The following is a 23,717-nucleotide window of genomic DNA, read 5'->3' as shown; positions in this document are numbered from 1 at the left end:
TTATTTCAAATTGTGAAAAGTCAAATATTTGGATATTTGAAATTGAATATGTATTTGGATTTTCAAATAATCCGGAATACTTTTTTGGATTAACGGTAAGATAAAAGCAATTTGTGCCTACGAACATTTTGGTAGAAAGTTTGCTAACTACCAAAAAATTCTATTAAGCAAAATCATATTTTTGAAAACCATCTGACAGTATACGATTTTCAAAGGACGTAACGGACATAATCATACTTAAATTTAAATACAACAGAACCGATACGAACAGTATATTAATATGTATAGGTACATATAAGTACATTTTTCTTTTAAATTTCCATCAGTCGATCCATCATCCAAGATTAAACGTATACGTACATGCAAACATCAAGCGACAACGTTTTATTTTTATTAGCAGAAAAAAATAAAGCTTAAAACGTTCAATAGATATTAAATAGAAACTGACATACGACTATGACATTCATCCGGATATCTGATAAAATATCACACCTCAATTTCTTTTATTAATTTATTTGATAGGAAGTGTAATAAAGTAATAATATTTCAACATCCTACGTATTTTTACAATTATGTATGTATATTGTACGAATATATATTTACAATATTATACATACATCTGTTCGTCTAACGGCGTTTGTCGTCAAATAAATGCATCCATCATCGAGATTGAGATGGAATTCAGCTATTATGGAAATTCCTTGATATATGAATAGCGATTAATAACCGTTATTAACTTTTTAAGAAATCACAAAAAGAAAATCTATATGTGTGTGTGTGTGTGTGTGTGTGTGTGTGTGTGTGTGTGTGAATTAAACATTAAGTAACTGTACTGTCTTTATTTATGAGTACAACTGTGAATAGGTATGTCTATCGTATACAGTAGACAACTTGCACGGCTACTTGTTGCTGTTCGACAATCAAAGTTCTGAGAGAAGTTTAATTAACAACACAAGTGCTTTACTCCTTAGGCTTATTACTTTAAGGCATTACCTTCGCCTAGAAAATCTGCAGGTTTCGTAAAGTAAAGGACAGATTATACGTTAAAGTTTCTGTCACCTATATAATTTGTGCCAATTGTACAGGGCGTTTCAAAAAGTTGCTATTAAAAAAGATTGTGTATGTGTGTGTTAATGAGATGGGGATAAGAAAAGATGGAACGGGTTTGACGTTATATTGGACCATATGAATGGTGGTCGAAAATATTCCATTAAAATTGCTCAAAGAACACTATCACTGTGAGGGTGGGTGTTGTGGGAGTTCAGAATAATTGCAGAAGTCAGAAAACTTCTTCTTTTGTTTTGAATGGATCTCTGATCTGGTACCGAGTGACTTCCATATTTCCCTGCTTTTCCCGCTTCCAAAGTAACCAGAAACTTCATGGCAACGTTAAGGTCCATTTAAACATATTGGTGCCAACACTTTACTAAAAAGATATTCCAAAGTATGTCCACAGGTATGACAAATATATAAAATGAGTCTTGACGTGACCTTGAAGCTCCTTGTCTTCAATTTTGGGAAAAGGTGGAAGTCATTAGACGTTAGGTTCCATTGGAATTGCCTTGGGTTTCACTACCACTGTAAGGATGGCTGTATGCTTCATTTTTGAAGTGACAACGTCTTATAATTCGATGGACCCGGCTGCACGCACGAAAAAACATGACTCATGCGGCGTTACCTCGCTCTGAGGCGTTCCATTTAAGGCTTGAAGTGCAAGCGAGAGCGCGGAACGAGCGACAAAGAAGCACAATCGGCCTCCGCGTTCGGCATCTGTCTCTCTCCTATTTGAGTAAGCGATGCGTCCTCGTGGACAGCTGCTATACAATAATACATTTCCATTTACCTCCTTCTCTATATCCATACAAAATATCTATAAAACAAATAAAATTAAAATTTTCTTTTGAAAAATGAAACCATTCCATCAGTATTTTCTTATGACGTTGTCACGTTCAACTATCGTCAGTAAACCGACTTTACAGACAACCGATTTTTTGTTTTTAACTACTCTCTGACCTAGGGCCGAGTAACTTCCATCACTTTCCTCTTTTTTCCACTTCCAAACTAATAATTAGCTTCAAATCAACGTCGAAACTCATATAACCTCATTGGTGGTAACATTTATTGAGGATGGTAGTACCATTTGATTTTATTTATGGCCTGTCGGAAGTTGAAAAAAGGGACCCTCGTATAAAATTCTGTAAATACAGAACAGGCGCTAATGTATACGCGAATCAGGACGATTCCTCCATGCACCATTGTGACGCCCTCCAACGTCATTATCATGCAAAGGTTTGTTTGGTTATGGAAAACTTTTCATGGAAAAAGGCAAACAACAATCAGAAAATTTAATACGTTTATTTACGAATTTATTTATTTATTTATTTATCGTCAGACGCAATCAATATTAAAGCACCCTTTGTCTCTTGCCCTCCCGTCGTCGGTCGGGGTACATATTCTATCTAAGACGGTGGCAGTGAGCGCGGAGGTGGGCGGTGAGGGTTGTTGGTTGGTTGGCTGGTTGGCGGCACAGAAGTCGTTTTCCGATGTGGAAAAACTGTTTCTTTATGCAAGCATTCATTTGCTATACATTAAAGGAATGTATTGTTTCTCGCGTAGCGCTATTTCTGTCGGGTGGAACGCCGGCCGCTGCGCTGGTTGGGAATCGTGCTCCTCTCTCGCATACATATCGCTTCAAGATGCCTGCAACTTTGGTTCGTTTCCATGAAATTATCTTTCGCGAAGGGACCCCGAACAACTATTTAGAACTGGAACGCGAAACGAAACAGAATTTGTACCTCCACCGATCTGAATTAAACATCAATTTACAGTACGTTATTTCACTTCCGCATTTAAAAGAAGAAGAAAAACCGAAGGTATAAATACGCTATCTGTTTTTTTTTTTGTTAAATATATTCTTAATCAGGAAAAATAAAAGGCGACATCAAAGATAACTAACTATAAGCACACAATGTGGTCTCTTATGGTTTCGAACCGAAAAATATATCAATAAGAATCCTTTTTCCTAGGAGTGGGTCGAGGTCATCATCATCATCATCATCATAAGGTCGTCAGTCCTAGGACTGGTTGGACACGAACCTCCTCTCTTTCCTAGAACATCCCACATCCTTAACTATTTGTAAACAGTAACCTACTCTAGGTCTATATCTACTCCCCCTAACTCCCGTTTCTGCCTCTAATATGTCTGACTAGACCTTCATGCCTGAGAAGATGTCCTATACTTCGTTTAGTTTCTGTAGCGATGTTATCTTTAGTTTGACCGACGCAAAGTAGAAAAGAACAGCACTAAGCCAGAAAAGAAAGGAGACAACTCTCGGTCAAACTCTTAACCGGTGAGGAGCGTATAATTCGTACAGTACTGCACAAAAAATTGACCATTTTATCCACTAAAATTGCATTGCTCAAATGTGCTGTTATTGATACCAATTACTACTGAAAATACCAATGAGATGTTTATCTACATTTGAAGACATACTAAAGGCTTTAATGCTTGTTTTCGACTCGCACTACTATTCATGATTAAGCAAAAGTTTTGGCAGGTACTGTATGAAAAAGTATGTTTAATGAACAAGAGTCGAGAGTATAATAAGCTTTTGTCTCCCTACCTACGATTTTGCCAGTGCGCATCCAAGACATTGGAAGGAGCACATCGCTAGAGAAAGTAAATGAAGTATACCAACTTATCTCGCCTATTTCTTATTGACTTCCATAGAGCCCTATGTTCTCCTAAATTTCCTTCATTCATTCGTCATTTTTAACCCTCTCTATCCACGGTATCCTTATCATTCGCCGTTAACACCCCATTTCGAACACTTCTAACCTTTTCTTTTCCGCCGCGTCCACCGTCCATGTTTTGCACCCATACAGCGCCGTGCTCCAAACATACACCTTTGACAATCTTTTTCAAATTTCTAAATTAACCGTTCGCGAGCCTAGAAGTGACTTCTTTTTATTGAAGACAACTCGACCCTGCGCTATCCTCTGCTTTATATCCCTACTACTCCTTCCGTCCTGACTTATCTGACTTTCTAGATACCTAAAATCAACCACTTCTTCCAGATTATTGTTCATATGGAATTCATACTTTCTTTGACTCCACTTCCTCAATCCCTAACAACAAGTTATTCTTTTAAACAGTGAAAATCCTATCAAAAATTGTGAGGCGTTTCTAAGTTACTGATAAAAGAAATCATATCAAAACCTATCTAGTAGTTTAGGAGTATTAGCAGGTTTTGAGCACTCCTCCCTATTCTCAATCTTCACATTTCTCAAAAACTGGAAGATCCCACATCCGTTATAGGTATTACCTATTTGCAAAAGGTAATCTAATAATCTAGGTCTTCTTAAACCCCTTTTTGCTTTAATTATATCACTAACTATCTCTTTATGTTCCGGTAGGTGACCTAATATTCGATTTCTCTTTTCTGTTTAATATCCATAACAACTCTTTGTTCTTCTATTCCTTCCTACAGTATTTCATAATTGGAGCCATGCTCCAAACGTCCATTTTTATTCACCATTCTGTTTAATTTCCAAATTAATTCTTCGCAAGCAGAGAAACTTCCACATTCCAGATAAGAAAAGAAAAAGTTTCTCAACAGTTTTGAATGCTTCTTAGCTCGTTATAGAACACGTCATATCGACCATTTTTCATTTCTTGTTCACTTTTTTATCTAGGACTCGAGCCCTTTTTAGTCCTAACATTTTTGCCAAATTGGAAATACATTTTTCATACAAATTTATATAAGTGCATGTATAACATTTTTAGTGTTTAAACTTCGACGAAGTATTTTTTTTTGTGTCGTGTTAATCAAAAAGAAGTGAAATCTTCCGTATGGTTCAGACGTCTCAAGGTAAAGCGTGTAGGTATAAAAATCGAAGCCATAATTCTTTTTTTATATCGAGTAATATCTTTCACACACAGGCTATATTGACCTCCTGTCCGCCATCCAGGGAACGAATAAATTTTCTTAATTAATAATAATTTTCGTTGTTTATTACTTGTCTTTTCCTTATATTAATATTTTAATTAGCACATTAATGAAAGACAACGTTTGACGGTTGACTTTTACGACTGGTACAAATTAACATACGTATGTTATAGTGTGATTGATTTGGCATCCTGTTGAAATAAAATTACTGCACATATGACCGGTTTCGATCAGTTTTCGTCGATTGCGGAGGAACAACTTCTTGTTGTTGCCGGGGCTACTGTCACCGGTACTGCTGCTGCTGCTGCGGCTGACAACCGCCGCTGATTTACTTGTTTGTTTGTTTTGTTCGCTCGTTTTCGTTTCCGAAATACATCAAGGAGTCCGTTTCTCTACCAACAAAAATTTAAATTATGCCGTTACATCATCATAACTCACATTTTATTCACGGGCATACCTGCTTATACAAGTAGTCCTATAGGAGGAAAAATACATTTCTAAATGGGTATTTTTTACGTCTCTCGACTAGAAGCAGAAGCCCACAAGAGAAATTGAATGCAAGTCTTTGTATTTAAACGAACATTTTTCATTTCAAAATCCGCAGGGTTATTATTTAATCAGTCTACGATATCAAACAGAGAGTGACGGTCTATTTTCTAAAAAGCACATCACTTTTTCCAACATTGACACCAAAATAATGCGTGGTTTGTTCTCGAAGCTGGAAGATGCAAGTATGACAACATTCGCCAAAAATCGTATGTGTTAGTGGACATCTCTCTTCCTAACTCAGCGGTTCCTAAATGGTGTTCCGTGGAAGGGTCACAGGGATTCCGCGAGATACGGCGTTTTTTGTCCTAATAAAAATATACAAAATTCTGGGAAAAGCAACTATTCTGTATTTAACCGTAACAATAGCATATTTTTCATGGCCAAACAAAGCAGCTGGCAATCTTAAAATTGACAAGACAAATGCCTGAAAGACGTTCTATTATTTGGTATTACAGCTAAAGACAAGGGAATACAGTATGTAGTGTTAGGAGCACTCTAATATTGGTGGACATTTTAACCATGGCAGTAACAAGTAATGAAATAACCGATTGGTGGTATGGATGGGATAAAAAAGGAGAGGTCTATTCGCGGCATCTCGCGTCGTAATTGATTCCGTACCTCCAAGATCCAGCCATCACACGAGTTTGCTTTTAGCACCCCGTACGTCCCTCAGTGACAGATTTATATGGACAGGTTACGACGACGACACAACGACGACGAAGAAGTAGAAGAAGAAGAAGAACAAGAGGAAGGACACAACGCATACGTACACGGTATTGGTTGCCGAAGTTCATTCCACGCGATCCAAGGGCATCCAGGATGATACTGCATACATACGTGTATACCTAATACAGTAACTCACAAAGGATTCTGTTTCATATCTTTATTAGATAGAGTTACAAACATGGAAGAGTGATACTTAGTTTGTATAAAGAGCAACAGGCAGTTATAGAGATGGGGCTGCAACGTAGAGAAGTAAATATTAGGAAGGGAGTCAGACAGGAATGCACACTGTCACCGCTCCTTTTTAATCTATACATCGAAGACGCGATCAACATTATTAAAGACAGTACAACTGTAGGGATAGATATACATGGGCAAAAGATTAGCATGCTTAGATTTACAGATGATATAGCAGTATTAGCATCTAGCAAGGAGGGGTTAGAGATGGCTTGAAATAAAAAGAAGTCACTTCTATGTTCGTGAAATTAATTTAGAAATTCGGAAAGGATTGTTAAAGGTGTATGTTTGGAACATGGACGCTGGGCGCGGTGGAAAAGAATAGGTTAGAAGCCTTCGAAATGTAGTGTTACAGGCGAATGATGAGGATACCGTGGATAGATAGGATTAGAAATGAAGAGGTATTAGAAAGAATAGGAGAACAGAGGACTCAATATGAAATAGGCGAGATAGGTTGGTAGGATACCTTCTCAGGCATGGAGGTCTAGTCAGAGACATATTAGAGGCAAAAACAGGAGTTAAGAGGAGACCTACCTCTAGGCCTAGATTAGATTACTGTTCTTAAATCATTAAGTATATGGATTGTTCTAGTTTTAGGGAAATGCGAAGATTAGCTCAGGATAGGAAAGAATCGGAGGTGCGTGTCCAACCAGTCTTAGGACAAGAGTTTGTAAAAATAATTTAAAATTACCTTTTCTACTAGTATTAGTTAAAAATAATAAACAATAACTAATTATAGAGCTTTTATATTGCTTGTGACTACAGACAACGTCATTTTATACTTTTTAAATGTCCGCAATGATATGATATGTGCTCCTGTCCGAAAGCTCAGTGTTTTGATAACCCCTGTGAAGTTAAACGTGGTGACATTTAAAGACCTTTATAGTATTTACGCCTCTGTTATTATTCTTATCCGAATGTTTACCTTGTTTAACATTTGGTTTTTTTTTGTTTCAGATTCTAAAGCACCCAGCACCACCAGCGGTAAGTGTTTTCAGTACTATTTAACTTTTTTGAGTCCGTCATCAACAAAAACGTTCTCAGTTCAATGTAATGAGTTTATTTACAATCATGGGCTACCGCTAATTCGTAAATTAGTCCAAATGGGTTAGTGGGACAGGTTCGATCTTCTTGCTTAGTTACATAGCTGGGGTAGCTGACCATTCCATCACGTAAAATTGGAGTACAGTTATGCTCAGGTTACGACGAGTTTTACTCATCATTATACATATTTTATTGGTATTTTTTAATTAATTTCAAAATCTTTTTCTTTATTGTGCACATTTTTCGTGAATCACTGTACATATGTCGTGTTATATCGGCTACGACGTTTCCTCTTTCTACACGTATTCTCTCTTCATTCTTTAGTTTCTTTCGCCATGTCGAGATCTCGGCCCGCGTTAACTTGAAGTCATTTTGCACAAGTGCTGAACAAAATAACGGGGTGGGGTGACGAATGGGCATATATCACAACGCGGGGTATGAGGAATCAACATCGAGATCACTTTTCTCCAGATTTATGCTATGCCGTCGAACGCGATTGAGTGCATGGGGCTCGGGGTACCGGCAGGGGGTTGATTTAGGGAAAAAATCAATAGGAGACGGAAACGTGGGCAGCCATACTGGCACGTAAAAATAAATGGCCAAAAAACACTCCCAAATCACCCGCTAAGGAAAAATGTCCTGCATCAAGTGAAAACAATATGGTAATTTACGATAACTATACACATAACACAGATCAACGTATATCTCGAAATATCTTTAGTTTAAATCAGTTTTTGGTTCTTTTTTGAGAATTACTACGGAAAGGATGCAATAGCCAAGTCACCTTTGTCTTATCTTTTATCGGCTGTATCACAAGCTCGCATTAAAATTGTTCCAATACGTTAAGATTTTGATATATCATAACCTAAAGATTCGAATGATGGCAATTTGACTTCTTTGCTTTAGCTACAGCTTTTCTGGGACCATATTTGGGTGCATCATCAAAAAATCCATCTAAAATGATTACCTACCTTTATTTCTGATTGTTTTTTCAACTGTCCATAGGAGTGTCCTTCAAAAATAAAGCCTAAACCACACAGAGACTAATCATTTGCGATTTACTTTTTAAGCTCCAATTCTAATCTGGCTCTAGAGTTTCCTTCAAAATATTGAAATTTCTAGATATCCTAATATCACATCCAAATAAGCCAAATGGAGTCAAAATACCTCAAAATCTTGATGTTACGAAGCCAGATGAAAAATGATTCCTCAAAAATGACTACTCTCTTAGTTGTTTTGTCATTTTAAACTTTACGTCATAATCTTCTCGAAAAGGCCAACAATTGTATTTCTTGTTGGATTTCAAGATTAGGTTATAGAAAAATTGGTGTATCCTGGGCCAATTCTGAGCTTGACATTGACTCAACATTAAAAATTATGACGTCAACAGTCATTATTCGAGTAGCGAATAGTAAGAGGTGACCAAAAATAAAAATTTTTAATCTCAAGGAGGATCTACATGAATGACCAGCCTAATAACTTAACTCTTAACGATTTTATGCGAGTAATGAATTAGCTCGATAGGGAACTCTCAATGCGACGAAGAAAATGACTTCACACGATCGGTTAAAGGTAAATTATACGTAAAACTTTAAGATTTTTTTTGAGAAGAAGTTCTAGACAGTGGTAGTGAAAACGTCTGTCTGAATCTGAAACAGAATACATGACTGCATGCACCTATATTATGAGAATAATAAGGAAGCTGAGAGAAGGAGAAACTTGGTAAATTATAATTCTTGACTGTCGCTTGTCTTTCGCAGATTATTTAACGTGGCGTGTGCGCATCTGAAGTGATAAACTGTCATGTTCAGAACATCTTCAGTTCTTCTCCTTGGCCGAATCTCGCGTACACAGCGAAAATTTACCAGATAATGTTGTGGGACCCTGGATTCTGTTTCTGTTTCTACTGTAACCATTACAACAGTATGTTGTTGACAACGCATCGTCCAGGAGAAGGTTTACCACTATGTGAAGACGAATTTTTAAGACAAAACAGTTGAAACTTTGTACAGATGTTTTCTTTATGATGTATACAAGGAATTTCGAAATTCAACCCCTAAGAGGGTGAAGTTTAATGCAGAAAAGAATGAAATTTAAACCCAGCTATATGATGACAAAATGAGTGCAATGTGCTCAACGAATTAAAATTGTGATAAAACACGTACGGATAATCTTGGTGTTAAATGGGATACAGATACAGGTGAGATATGTCCCAACCACCCGCCTACCTGATGACGTCGGACGGATTAGTCGGGTGCTTTGTCTGTACGGCTCCTCTTACGTCACCTCACGCCCTCACGGTCCCAGGCGAACCATAAACACTTCGCTGGTAGATTGACTCACGTTACTTCGCTAACGTACACAAGCGAAATTTATTTCCTCGAAGAAATTTACACCACCGCCACCAACAAACACGGTACGAACTCCTACATAGGGAGAACAGTTCGGAGAATCCATTTCCTACCTTATTTATATTCCTACCTACTGTAAAATTATTGAGATATTGAGTTAACGTCATCGACATATGAGTAATATAAAAGCTAATACGTAAATTACTCTTAAGAATTTTAGATTACATCACTATGCACTAGTGGCAAGTACAGAACCAAATATAAGGATGTTCAATATTTTGATTAAACATTAATGTGAATGAATATTCAACCCTCTATAGATTTCCTCAGATTAATAAAAAAAATTGTAAATTGCTGCTGTTATACCACCGCCGGGACTGGAACCCCGGGACCTTTGGTTTTATGTACCAATGCTCTGATTACTATTACTACACGCAATAAATAGAATTGTAATAACCTATCTCAGGTCGGTGTGTAGTCTCATCAAAATCGTTTCAACCGTTTCGAAGACAGATAGACAGACATACCAGCATTAAATAGTTTGAAGTGAACTTTGAACTATTTTCTTTACCAGTTAGCGATAAAATTCCCTCGACAAATGATAATTTTGTCGCTTGTGCATTTCGTTCCTGTCGTCGTCATTTCCCTGAGTTTCTCGGAGTTTTCCCCGTTTTCCCTGTTACACGAGCAGGCCGAGTGCGAAGCGCGGCATTCGTCGAAGTCTGCCGCTAGATGGCTAATTTTGTTTGAGTACACATTGTCACCAAATTAACAGGCACCTGTCTGAATTACAGATGCGCTCCCCGATTATCCTAGTTTTATGATGCTCGTAACTTCGCCGTGACGTCTAATTAGACACAGGTTCGCCGTGATTTTACAGCGCGGTCTTCAATTTACTGCTATACCGGCAGAGAACTCCGATTTCCCAAACCGCAAATTTAAACTACAAACAGGAACGCGCCCGCCGTCTCTCTCGTAGCTCGCTTTTCTTTCAAAATTGACTGAAACCTGTCACCTAATTGCCATTTTTACTTCTCCTTTTTAATTAACAAGCGATTCCTGTATTTTAGTATGGTATACCAACATCTTCTCCTTAATTTTTATATATTCCTAATGTCTAAACTAGAAATGCATCGGATAGTGATTTTGCCGGATGCCGAATAGCCGGATATGCCACTAGTTGTGGCGAGTATCAGACTTGATACCCGTCAAAACCACTACGATCTCTGTTTTGGGGGATTTTCCACTAAATACAACCCCCGCTAACATCGCATTCCACATTAAGTTCCGTACAAAAAGTCGTTTAAACACTAAACATATAAAAAAAATTAACTTATTCTTACTGGTGTTTGCTATCGTGCTACAGATGGCGTTTACTGCGCCATTTGTAGTATTTTCTAAAACGCACTGTTAAGACAGCAGGGAAAAGTTGGTCTGTGTTCTGTCGGAGCTGCCTGCGATGCGCTGATGAGATCCAAAAAGATCGAAATCGCGTCTGGCAGTTTCGGCAGAATACAGACCATTTCGAATTATTTTATTCGATTAAGCTAACGTGCCTATCACGTTGAGGTTGACTACGCCGGGATTCGTTTTCAGCAAGTAGATATCCACAGAAGTGGACTTTGTTGGAGCTTACGTAATCCTAAAATGTAGCATCCTGCTAAAGATGGCGTTTACTGCGCCATTTGTAGTATTTTCTAAAACGCACAGTCTTAGGACTGACGACCTTATAATGATGATGACGCGGACCCGGTGTAATTATTCGGTACCCAGCGGATCCGGACGGGTACCCGATCAAAACCAGGTATACCCAGTCCATCCGTAATCTAAATCTTTCCAAAATTTTCTCCATTTATCCTTAATAAATGGGTACACAATAGGAGGCATACATATCGTCTCCTTGATAAAGGAATCGTTTTAATAAAATGCAGTATTTTCCATGTACTTTTCCACCCCATTCCGGCATGTTATGTAAGTATTTATTGTACCTCGTATTTTCTTGAAAAAGAAGTCTGAGACGCGAATACGATGCGATACGTCAGTGGGGGATGTGCGGCCGTAGCCGTGGGTTAAATTCCGAAACTCACACACTGCGCTGGTTTTGATAGTTGTAGAACAATAAAACTGATAAAATACTTAGGACCATTAGCGTCAGACGAACGAATGAAATGGTATTGCCGGTGGCAGCAGCGGTAACGGCGGTTGTGATGGCGCACAACGAACGAGGAGGTCTTTATTATTAGTCGTAGTCGACGTCGTCGTCGTCGTTGTCGTTCGTGGTGGTGGCGGCCCGAGCTGCAGGAGTTACGGTGACGGTTTCCGCTCTTTGGAGATGTATGGGTCCCGGCCCATCCGTAATAACTGCGTCCTGCGCCCGGACTCGGAGCAGAGACGTGATTGTTCCGCGGCCCGGCAATGCCATCCATAACAACTTTAACTGTAAAAATGTCGAGGATCTACTGATGTGACCCGTGTGCTTTTTATTCTCTTCCTTCTTATTCTTTACCCTAGATCATCATGATATCATTTAGTATGGATATAATAAACACTGAACGAGGATTTCAATGAAATTCATCACCATCATAATAGAAACATCAGTCCTAAGATTGTTTGGACATCCCACCTCCACTCTTTCCTGTCCTGGGCTAATCTTCGCATTTCCCTAAAACTAGAACATCGTGGGATGCTGACTATTTGCGAACAGTAATCTAATCTACCTCTGCTTCACCTGACTCCTGTTTCTGCCTCCACCACTAATATGTCTCTGACTAGGCTTTCATGCCTGAGAATGTGTCCTACCAAACTATCTCGCCTTTTTCTTTTTGATTTCCATTATATTCTGTGTTCTCCTATTCTTTCTAATTCTCCTCGTTTCTAACCTTCTCCATCCACGGCACCTCCATGATTCGACCGTAATACCACACAATATCATCGTCCACGTACAGGGTCATGCTCCAGACAGACACCTTTAACAATTTGGAATTTCTAAATTAACTGTTCGCGAGTCATTAAAGGCAACTCGACCCTGCACTATCCTTTATTTTATATCACTACTGCTCCTTCCATTATCCTTAATTATTTGTCTTCCTAGATACCAATGAAACTAAGTCAATATAATGATCTATGATGAGAATTCTATAAATCAAGAAATCACTTTTTGTTCATATTGGGTAGAATGTTGAAATAATTTGAGTCATTATAGGGACTTCATCGGAAACAAGGGAACAGTTTTCTTCGACTGAATACTTCATTCTATTCCTTATTTTTTTCGCATATAAACTGCAATATTCTATTAACTCAGAAATCCAAAATAGCATTCGCTTCTGCTATTGATACATGAAAATAGGCAAATGGAACGGTCATAAAACAACTATAATGGAATGTTTACTGTGCATAGAACAAACGGATGAAATTGTCTCGATTAAAATAGATTTTATGGTACCCAATTCTTGAAATTGTTTTGTACATTGAGATTTACATTTAATACAAGTACAGCACAACAAAATTAATACGTTGATACTCAAGCTTATAGCGACTACATGTACGAAATCGCGAAATTGTTCGTTACATGCGAATGTTCCTTATAAACAAATAACCTGTGTTAGACAAGCTATCCTTCGATGGCGAACGTACACTAAGAGTGAGTTAAAGGCAAGGAAATAAAATCTAACAATAATCAAGTGAAGAGCAATTAAAGATGTCCATCATTTACCACATATGCTGTCAGTATGAGTAAGTGATAAAAGTCTTTTTATGAAGATGGTCCTGTATTAGAGACACATAAACAACTTTTTTATGCCTTCCTCTTTTACGACAATTAGTTTAATGACTTTTAAACGAAGTTCAATTACAAGGATGGTGAGTGAATATATTTTAGACATTTGTATCAATCAATTTTGACTATTATGTAACGTGCAGTAGTGGGTGAAGGGGCTTTTCTTTCGAGAATGTTCTAAAAGATTCTGGATTTCCGTTTCCGATTTCTAGAACATTCATGGACAGTCTCGCCCACTTCGATATTTGATTCTGTAACGAAAGTCCTGGTTTACTGTTGACATCAATGGTACCGAATACTAGCGTCCATTTAAAGACGCGGGCACCATACAGCCTTTAGAATATTGACAGGAGGAGCTATCCCAGGTAATTCCCCCAGAGTCTGGAGACCTCCCGATTAACTCACGTATCACAATATAAAGGAGAAGGATAGACGGGTACTCACAATTAGCACTCCACAGCTGGACTAGTTACAATATTTATACCACTGTACGACTCTCTGTTTTACTCCGATGTAACATAAGTACATCGGGTATTCCAAAACTGTCTCCTCATTGCTTCACTGATTACCACAGACGGATTTAATTATGTGATACCGCCACGTGACCAGCAACTACAATTTCAGCTAGAAATAACCTCTAAAGTGGAGCATCAACTTCGTTACAATTCCTATCAACAGTCGTTTGTTCAATACACTCTTTTGACTACCATACCTCCGTCCACAGTCCCTACAGTTCCAAACTGAAAGTTACATAGATGGGAGGTGAAGGTCTACCATGCCCTATAATCCCTTTGGGGATGAAATCGTTTCTGTTAGATAGGTAATCATTCACATTAAATATCATCAATTCTAAAAAGTTTTGAATAGTACTACTGCAAGTAATTTTGTGATGGTCTCTTGGAACTCCACGGCATCCAATTTATATCCAATGCCGGAAATCATTGGATACCATAAGAGTAACAAAGAGTTATCATTAGTTTATTGTTTAGGGATGAGTTACAGGGATAGAAAAGTGATACTTAGTTTGTAGAAAGAGCAACAGGCAGTTATAGAGCTGGAGCTGCAGCGTAAAGAAATAAATAGGAAAAGTACCAGAGAAAAGGATGGACACTGTCACCGCTAATTTTTAATCTATACATATACGGCATGGCCTAGAGGTTTAGACCATTGCTTAGCATTCGGGAGGACGCCGGTTCGATTCCGAGTCCGTCTGCCTTGGTCCAAGTTTTTCTGTGGTTTCCTTGGATCACCTAGGCAAATGCTGGGGCAGTAATTTTCCACAGATAATATTTCATTCTCTGCTGTCTTCATTTCGTCCGTCTCATCTTTCTCACCCGAACCACCACCCACCCATTCCCACGATTCCTGAAAGCAGGCTGAAGAGGGCCTTCCGCCCTACCTTCCGGCGTAGTCCGGAGGGACTGCCCTCCCACCAGCATTACTGGCTGGTGGGAATGAAACACAAAACAAAAAAAATCTATACATCGAAGACAGTACAACTGTAGAGATAGACATGTAGGGGCAAAAAAAAATTATATGTATAGATATATGTGCCCCACTAAGAAAGGCGAGAAAAATAATGAGTTCTTAAACACCACAGGGATATTATTACAGGTATTATCGAAAAAGTTGTTGGGCACATAAACAAATCTATAAATAATAATTTTTCAGGAATGTTATACATACATAAACTACGTCTTATGTACAGGTACGTGTACATGGAAATAGGTGGACGTTACTTATGTATGTGTGTACATAGAGGAGAGCCCGTAGAGTAGTGTCTGGGCTGTATCGGTCGTATTTTAGTGTTCTTGATGTCCGCTGTCCGCATACAATGCCACTTTCCATAAGTTAAGGCAACTGATCCTTTTAAAATAACTTCCTTTGACGGGTTTATTACCTTACAGCATCGCGGACTCGCCTCGGCGCGATGGATCGGCCGTTGAATATAATTAGGGCCACGGATGGAACAAGTCGCGATTACATTGCACATATCAGACACACACACACACACACATGCGCTCGAGTACACCACACGTCCGTCTATCCGGTAAGCATTAGCTGGCTGATGTGCGTGCTAGCCGGCACTATAGATATGCAACCGCATTATACACCCGTGTATGCATTTAGTGTGCATTTAGTGTATGGTCGCGACGGCTATGAGCGCATGTTTTTCTTACCGTCATTTTTCTCATGAAGAGGCAGTAAATAATCGCCAACGGCCGTTCATATCGGACGTTACGACCCCGCTACCTGCTGCACCTTCTGCTTTTCATAATAATTGTGAGAACAGGACAATATGTGCTGAGGACCGATTTATAGCGGGGACAAATTGTCGGTGGTAATACGTGGTACGAACGAAACAAATGCAAAATGATACAAAATTACTTGAGACTGTTGTAACTTTAACAGAAAACACCAATTTCATGTAATAAGTCCGCGCCTCGTGTAATTCTCGTGATAAAAATAACACCACAATGCACGCACAGCTTTTATAAAAACACTATCCCTTTTGAACACTATTATTTTTCTGGATAAAAGGGATCTTATGTCCTTTTCTGTACCCCTGACGTATGTATAATATTTAGTGATAGGTTTAATTCGCGGCTTCGCTTGAGTCCTAAATACGTGTCAAAGTACATCGGCGATCACATATAATTAATTTTTATCAATAATCGTGTAAAACTAAAACACTGGTATGCAAGGGAAGAAAAAGTAGGGAAAGAGCGAATATAACGATATGAGACCAAAAAGTGGCTGATTTTGGATATCTAGGAAGTCAGATAAGTCAGGACGGAAGGAGTAGTAGGGATATAAAGCAGAGGATAGCGCAGGGTCGTGTCGCCTTTAATAAAAAGAAGTCACTTCTATGCTCGCGAACGGTTAAATTAGAAATTCGAAAACGGTTGTTAAAGGTGTATGTTTGGAGCACGGCGTTGTACGGGTACGAAACATGGACAGTGAGCGCGGCGGAAAAGAAAAGGTTAGAAGCCTTCTAAATGTGGTGTTATGGGCGGATGGTGAGGATAACGTGGGTAGAAAAGGTTAGAAATGAAGAGGAATTAGAAAGAACAGAAGAACAGAGGACTCTATGGAAATCAGTAAAAAATAGACGAGATAGGTTGGTAGGACACCTTCTCAAGCATGAAGGTCTAGTCAGAGACGTATTAGAAGCAGAAACAGGAGTTAGGAGGGGTAGAATTCTAGTTATAGGGAAATGCGAAGATTAGCTCAGGATAAGAGTAGAACAAGGGTGGGTGCGTGTCCAACCAGTCTTAGGACTGACAACCTTATGATAACGAATAATCGTGTTAATATTCGCATTTCCCTAAAACGAGACCATCCCAAATCCCTCACAATTACAAACAGTAATCAAATCTACGTCTACCTCTGTCCCGTTTTACATTTGCGTTCGTGCTTCTAATATGTCTCTAAATAACCCTTCATATGTGAAAATGTTCATGTTTTCCTATTCTTTCTAATTCATCCTCGTAGTAACGACTATCCAAATTTATTAAACACAGAACTAACATAATTTGTTAACGATCTCTTTATTTAACTCCTATTATTTTTCCTTCTTCTAATTCGTGCAATTTGCATATCGACTCCAAGGTGATTCTCAATGCAACTTAGTTGCACGCATTTATTTATGTTTGCAAACGAGCGGACGGTGTGTTTCTAAGGACTTATTACACTATTTACTTCGAGATATTAAAGGACATTGCTGTCCGAACACTTTACGCCAATGTGTTGACGGCTTGACCTAACCGCTAATAACTTATTAGCGACTAATAACGTGACGCGCTAGAGACGACGGTGTACCATTGCATACACTTAAACTGAACGTAATGTAACACAAGATACGCAAACGTAGGGTATGTTTTATGTTTGGGCTGCCACCAGGTACAAGTTAAAATTACAAGCTAACATCTTCCGTTTGGTTAATATGTCAACTATATACTAATCAATAATAATGATGGGAGCAATCAGATTTAGAAGTGAGTCAGGGTGGTGAGGCGGGTGACCGTCTTTGCTCACCTTGACAGTACAGGTTAACCGCAAGTTGTAGACGAATACATAATGTGCAAGCATATAAGTAAAGGACAATAAATACCTCGATCTCATGAGCTAATAGTACTTATATCAACTGATAATGAAATAATTGTTTCTAAAATATTATAAGTCAGATAAGTCAGGACGGAAGGAGTAGTAGGGATATAAAGCAGAGGATAGCCCAGGGTCGTGTGGCCTTTAATAAAAAGAAGTCACTTCTATGTTCCCGAACGGTTAATTTAAAAATTAGAAAAAGGTTGTTAAAGGTGTATGTTTGGAGCAGGGCGCTGTAAGGGTACGAAACATGGACAGTGAGCGCGGCGGAAAATAAAAGGTTAGAATCGTTTGAAATGTGGTGTTACAGGCGAATGATGAGGATACCGTGGATAAGGATGGTTAGAAATGAAGAGGTATTAGAAAGAATAGGAGAACAGAGGACTCTATAGAAGTCAATAAGAAATAGTCGAAATAGTTTGGTAGGAAACCTTCTCAAGCATGAAGGTATAGCCAGAGACATATTAGAGGCAGAAACGGGAGTTAGGAGTGGTAGAGGTAGATCTAGATTAGATTACTGTTGGCAAATAGTTGAGAATATGGATTGTACTAGTTTTAGGGAAATGCGAAGATTAGCTTAGGAAAGAATCGGAGGTGCGTGTCCTTAGGACTGGCGGCCTTACGATGATGATGATGATGAAAATGTTATTTATTCTTCCTCATCATCAATAAGAGTTGAGAATCCAATTGATAGTGATAGATAAATGATAAAGACTGCATGATTATTAGGTGTTTTGCAATTAATGATTGTCACGATCTGATGATTTGAATATTCGTTTGAGGACATTGAACAAGAGATGGAAGAAAAGAAATGGATTAGAATCGTCGTTTGTCGAATTGTTAATTGATAAAGAGCCCATCATAAGAAACGACCTTGTTTTCAAAGGTCTGTTGACTTCTTCGACATGGTCTATAGATATACATTCAATAATCGGTCACTTTTTTTATAGTGGTCTGTAGATACTTTTATATATTGCTTTATGCTTTGAGCTCCTCGAAGAAGAAATAAAAGAAAAAGCAGAAGAATAAGAATAAGAACAAGAAGAAGAAGAAGGGAGGAAATGGAATCGTTGTTTGTCGGATTGTTGCGCGTAATTGGTCGATCCGAGCTGACACGTTTCTGCCGTAGGTGTCTGACTGGTAACCTTCTTCTTCGCAGGTCATCGACTATTTGTCGTAAATCGTCACCGGGTTGTCTGACAACCGGTATCCATCGTCCGCCAAGATTGATACCGATGTATCCAAATGCCATTAATTCCGAAAAGTACATCATAAAACGCGGCGCGCTGGCGTCAGATACGGCCGGCCGTGGCATGCTTTATGGATATTGGCCGACAAGTTAAACGCTATTTATGTTCCTTATTTTCATATTAATTTGACACCCGGATAAAGAGAAAGCTCAAACTCTCGACCACTTTATGTTTAATTTGTGCTCGTCTTCGAACCAAAACTGAACCTACGTCTTTCGGTCGTAATCAAATAAATCAACCGATAATGGACAGGTTTTCTTCAATATAAATCTACCGTGGACACGGCAACCGAAAAAAATTCCTAATGAACCTATTTTTAAATCCTGACCGCGATTAATTTTTTTTATACCTACCTACCTATCTACCTACCTACCTTACTACCCCATTACACTTAATCACACAAAAACTCAATTTCGTTTATCTAATTTCTCAATCATCAAAGGAGTTCACAGCGTTTAGATCACATTTATTCATAAGACGGCTGTTGCACGACATTATGTCGCATATCTAATTAATTATTAACTTTAATGAACTAAAATGTACAAAAGATAGGAATTTCACTTTTCGTTCTCGTCTCAAACTAACAAGAATTTTTAGCACCCTCTTCAAAAATTTTTGGGTCATTAACAATTGGAGGGAACTGATTCTTATTTTAATAGAGGTAGTATAAGAAAATACGACAAATAGCGCTGTAAACGCCATCTGTAGTACAGTGCTACATTTTACGATTACGTATGCCTCAACAAGGTCCATTTAAATATATGGATATCTACTTGCTGAAACGAATCTTGGCGTAGCTCACCTCAACGTGGTAGGCACGTTACCATAACCGAATAAAATAATTCGAAGTGGTCTTGTATTCTGTCTGCCTGCGACGCGCTGATGAGATCCAAAAAGATCGAAATCGCGATCCGCGTCTGGCAGTTTCGACAGAATACATACCACTTCGAATTATTTTATTTTAGAGGTAGTATAAGTCCAAGTTTTACCAAATACTATTCGACTCGTTAAAAATAAAAGTATAAAGCAGAGTCAAATTATCACTAATTTTTCGTCATCAAAATAATTGCGATGTTAACTGATATACCTATTTACTAAAAATAAGAAAAAATGATTGATATATATTTTATTGTATAAGATAGGTAACTACATGCATAACTTTTTGTTATCGACTATTTAATTTCTAAATTGGCAAGTTTCCACAACTTTGATGTTGTGTAGATGTTAATTCATTTGTAAAATATAAACAATGGAAAGTAGCCAAGTTAAAAAAAATTAAATCAAATACTTGATAAAAGAAAAGTAACACCAAAATTGTCATGTATCTAAAGCTTTTCGTTAGGTAGAAATGTAGCTGTATTAATAATAATAAATATAAATGAATAATTACGTAACATTAAGGTAGACGTCTCCTAACAGATGAGTGATATTCGCATTGGTGACAGAAATACAAAGGGGGAAGTGTCTGACCTTTCCGGCATGTCCTTTTACAGTTATTATTATCTTAAAATATTAATAAAATTAAAAGCCACTAACTACATACGTCGCACCGCCGCGGCGTAGCTATCACATGTGCTGCAGTAATTAATTTGGCGTTGTCGTTAGCGTTTGGATTTTATCGATTATTAATGCAAATTTGAAATAGAAGCTTAGACGCGACCGGGCAGAAATTTATGGTAATTTATAGGCGGCCGGTGACAACTAATACTAATACTAATAATAATAATAATAATAGGTGATTTAAACCCTGACATATGTTTTTGTTATTTCGATTTCCATCTCGTGTGTGTATGTGTGTGTGTAAATGTAAGTGTAGAAATATTTTTGGTAAGCCGTAGTCGTCAGTCAGAAGGGAATATCTTAATAATTCCTATTTTATTGCCTTTGTGACATTTAGTTTTTCGAGTTGAAAGAAATTAATAAAAATGATGAATAACGTCCCAAATAGACGCACACGCACACAGACAGACAGACACAGAACCGCATACTATATTTCGTCAATACAGTTTGTAACAAAAGTTACCAATGTTGTGTTCAAGAAGCAAAAGCAACTGTAGAATTTACATTTACATTACATTCTTTATGTGATTTTTAGAACCCCCCCCTTCCCCCCCCAGGTTGCTATGCTGAATTTAATAGAGTATTGGTTTCTGATTATACTAATATCTCACAAATGAGGTCAGTTACCCATCCAATTAATTGGAAATCAAGAAAATTGACAATCAAAGAAGTAAACGTATTCAGATAGGTAAGGTTGCATCGTCTTCAAAAGGTATTTTTATCGACCTAACTGAGGGTTTTCATTAATTTTTATTTGACTAGATGTTAAAGATGTTAAATATACTTAAAAATGTAGGGATGAGTTACAAAGATAGAAGAGTGATACTTAGTTTTTATAAAGAGCAACAGGCAGTTATAGAGATGGGGCTGCAACGTAAAAAGAAGTAAATATTAGGAAGGGAGTCAGACAGGGATGCACACTGTCACCGCTACTTTTTAATCTATACATCGAAGACGCCATCAACATCATTAAAGACAGTACAACTGTAGGGATAGATGTGCAAGGGCAAAAGATTAGTATGCTTAGATTTGCAGATGATATAGCAGTATTAGCATCTAGCAAGGAGGACCTAGAGATAGCTTTAAATAAAATGGAAGCGGTACTGACAGATCAGTACTGTATGAAAATAAATAAAAGTAAAACTAAAATACTGATATGCAAGGGAAGAAAAAGTAGGGAAAGAGCGAATATAAAGATAGGAGACGAAAAATTAGAAGAAGTGGCTGATTTTAGATACCTAGGAAGTCAGATAAGTGAGGATGGAAGGAGTAGTAGGGATATAAAGCAGAGGATAGCGCAGGGTCGTGTCGCCTTTAATAAAAAGAAGTCACTTCTATGCTCGCGAACGGTTAATTTAGAAATTCGAAAAAGGTTGTTAAAGGTGTATGTTTGGAGCACGGCGTTGTACGGGTGCGAAACATGGACAGTGGGAGCGGCGGAAAAGAAAAGGTTAGAAGCGTTCGAAATGTGGTGTTATAGGCGGATGATGAGGATATCGTGGGTAGAAAAGGTTAGAAATGAAGAGGTATTGGAAAGAATAGGAGAACAGAAGACTCTATGGAAGTCAATAAAAAATAGGCGAGATAGGTTAGTAAGACACCTTTTTAGGCATGAAGGTCTAGTCAGAGACATATTAGAGGCAGAAACAGGAGTAGGAGGGGTAGAGGTAGACCTAGATTAGATTACCTACTGTTCGCAAATAGTTAAGGATGTGGGCTGTTCTAGTATTAGGGAAATGCGAAGTTTAGCTCAGGATAGGAAAGAGTGGAGGTACGTGCCCAACCAGTCTTAGGACTGACGACCTTATGATGATGATGATAATGATGACTAGATATTTTGATGTCCAATCCATCGTAATTTTCTGTTACTGTGTCACAGTTTGAATATGTTTCTTAAAATTTTACCCTATTTTTATTACTATAAATAATAACGTTTCTGAGGCAATTTTCTTTAGAATTTCGTCTGAATTTATAAAAAANATACTAATAATAATAATAATAATAGGTGATTTAAACCCTGACATATGTTTTTGTTATTTCGATTTCCATCTCGTGTGTGTATGTGTGTGTGTAAATGTAAGTGTAGAAATATTTTTGGTAAGCCGTAGTCGTCAGTCAGAAGGGAATATCTTAATAATTCCTATTTTATTGCCTTTGTGACATTTAGTTTTTCGAGTTGAAAGAAATTAATAAAAATGATGAATAACGTCCCAAATAGACGCACACGCACACAGACAGACAGACACAGAACCGCATACTATATTTCGTCAATACAGTTTGTAACAAAAGTTACCAATGTTGTGTTCAAGAAGCAAAAGCAACTGTAGAATTTACATTTACATTACATTCTTTATGTGATTTTTAGAACCCCCCCCTTCCAACTTCGTTACAATTCCTATCAACAGTCGTTTGTTCAATACACTCTTTTGACTACCATACCTCCGTCCACAGTCCCTACAGTTCCAAACTGAAAGTTACATAGATGGGAGGTGAAGGTCTACCATGCCCTATAATCCCTTTGGGGATGAAATCGTTTCTGTTAGATAGGTAATCATTCACATTAAATATCATCAATTCTAAAAAGTTTTGAATAGTACTACTGCAAGTAATTTTGTGATGGTCTCTTGGAACTCCACGGCATCCAATTTATATCCAATGCCGGAAATCATTGGATACCATAAGAGTAACAAAGAGTTATCATTAGTTTATTGTTTAGGGATGAGTTACAGGGATAGAAAAGTGATACTTAGTTTGTAGAAAGAGCAACAGGCAGTTATAGAGCTGGAGCTGCAGCGTAAAGAAATAAATAGGAAAAGTACCAGAGAAAAGGATGGACACTGTCACCGCTAATTTTTAATCTATACATATACGGCATGGCCTAGAGGTTTAGACCATTGCTTAGCATTCGGGAGGACGCCGGTTCGATTCCGAGTCCGTCTGCCTTGGTCCAAGTTTTTCTGTGGTTTCCTTGGATCACCTAGGCAAATGCTGGGGCAGTAATTTTCCACAGATAATATTTCATTCTCTGCTGTCTTCATTTCGTCCGTCTCATCTTTCTCACCCGAACCACCATCCACCCATTCCCACGATTCCTGAAAGCAGGCTGAAGAGGGCCTTCCGCCCTACCTTCCGGCATAGTCCGGAGGGACTGCCCGCCCACCAGCATTACTGG

The 23,717-nt window shown here is 38.1% G+C and overlaps 1 protein-coding gene and 1 long non-coding RNA gene across 2 annotated transcripts in view; one reads left to right on the top strand and one right to left on the bottom strand.

Moving 5' to 3' along the window:
* The window catches only part of LOC108736208 (protein tiptop), a 222,814-nt gene that overhangs the window by 50,175 nt on the left and 148,922 nt on the right, over positions 1-23,717 (bottom strand). The window lies entirely within an intron of this gene.
* The window catches only part of LOC108736213, a 165,085-nt gene that overhangs the window by 83,954 nt on the left and 57,414 nt on the right, over positions 1-23,717 (top strand). The window contains exon 3 of the long non-coding RNA XR_003232301.1: positions 7,416-7,442. This is a non-coding gene — a long non-coding RNA (uncharacterized LOC108736213). The remainder of the gene's footprint in view (positions 1-7,415; positions 7,443-23,717) is intronic.

Source organism: Agrilus planipennis, unplaced genomic scaffold (genome assembly GCF_000699045.2).
Source record: "Agrilus planipennis isolate EAB-ADULT unplaced genomic scaffold, Apla_2.0 scaffold114, whole genome shotgun sequence".
NCBI lineage: Eukaryota > Metazoa > Arthropoda > Insecta > Coleoptera > Buprestidae > Agrilus > Agrilus planipennis.
Note: the sequence above shows the minus strand (reverse complement) of the source record. Positions and strands in the feature narration are given on the sequence as shown.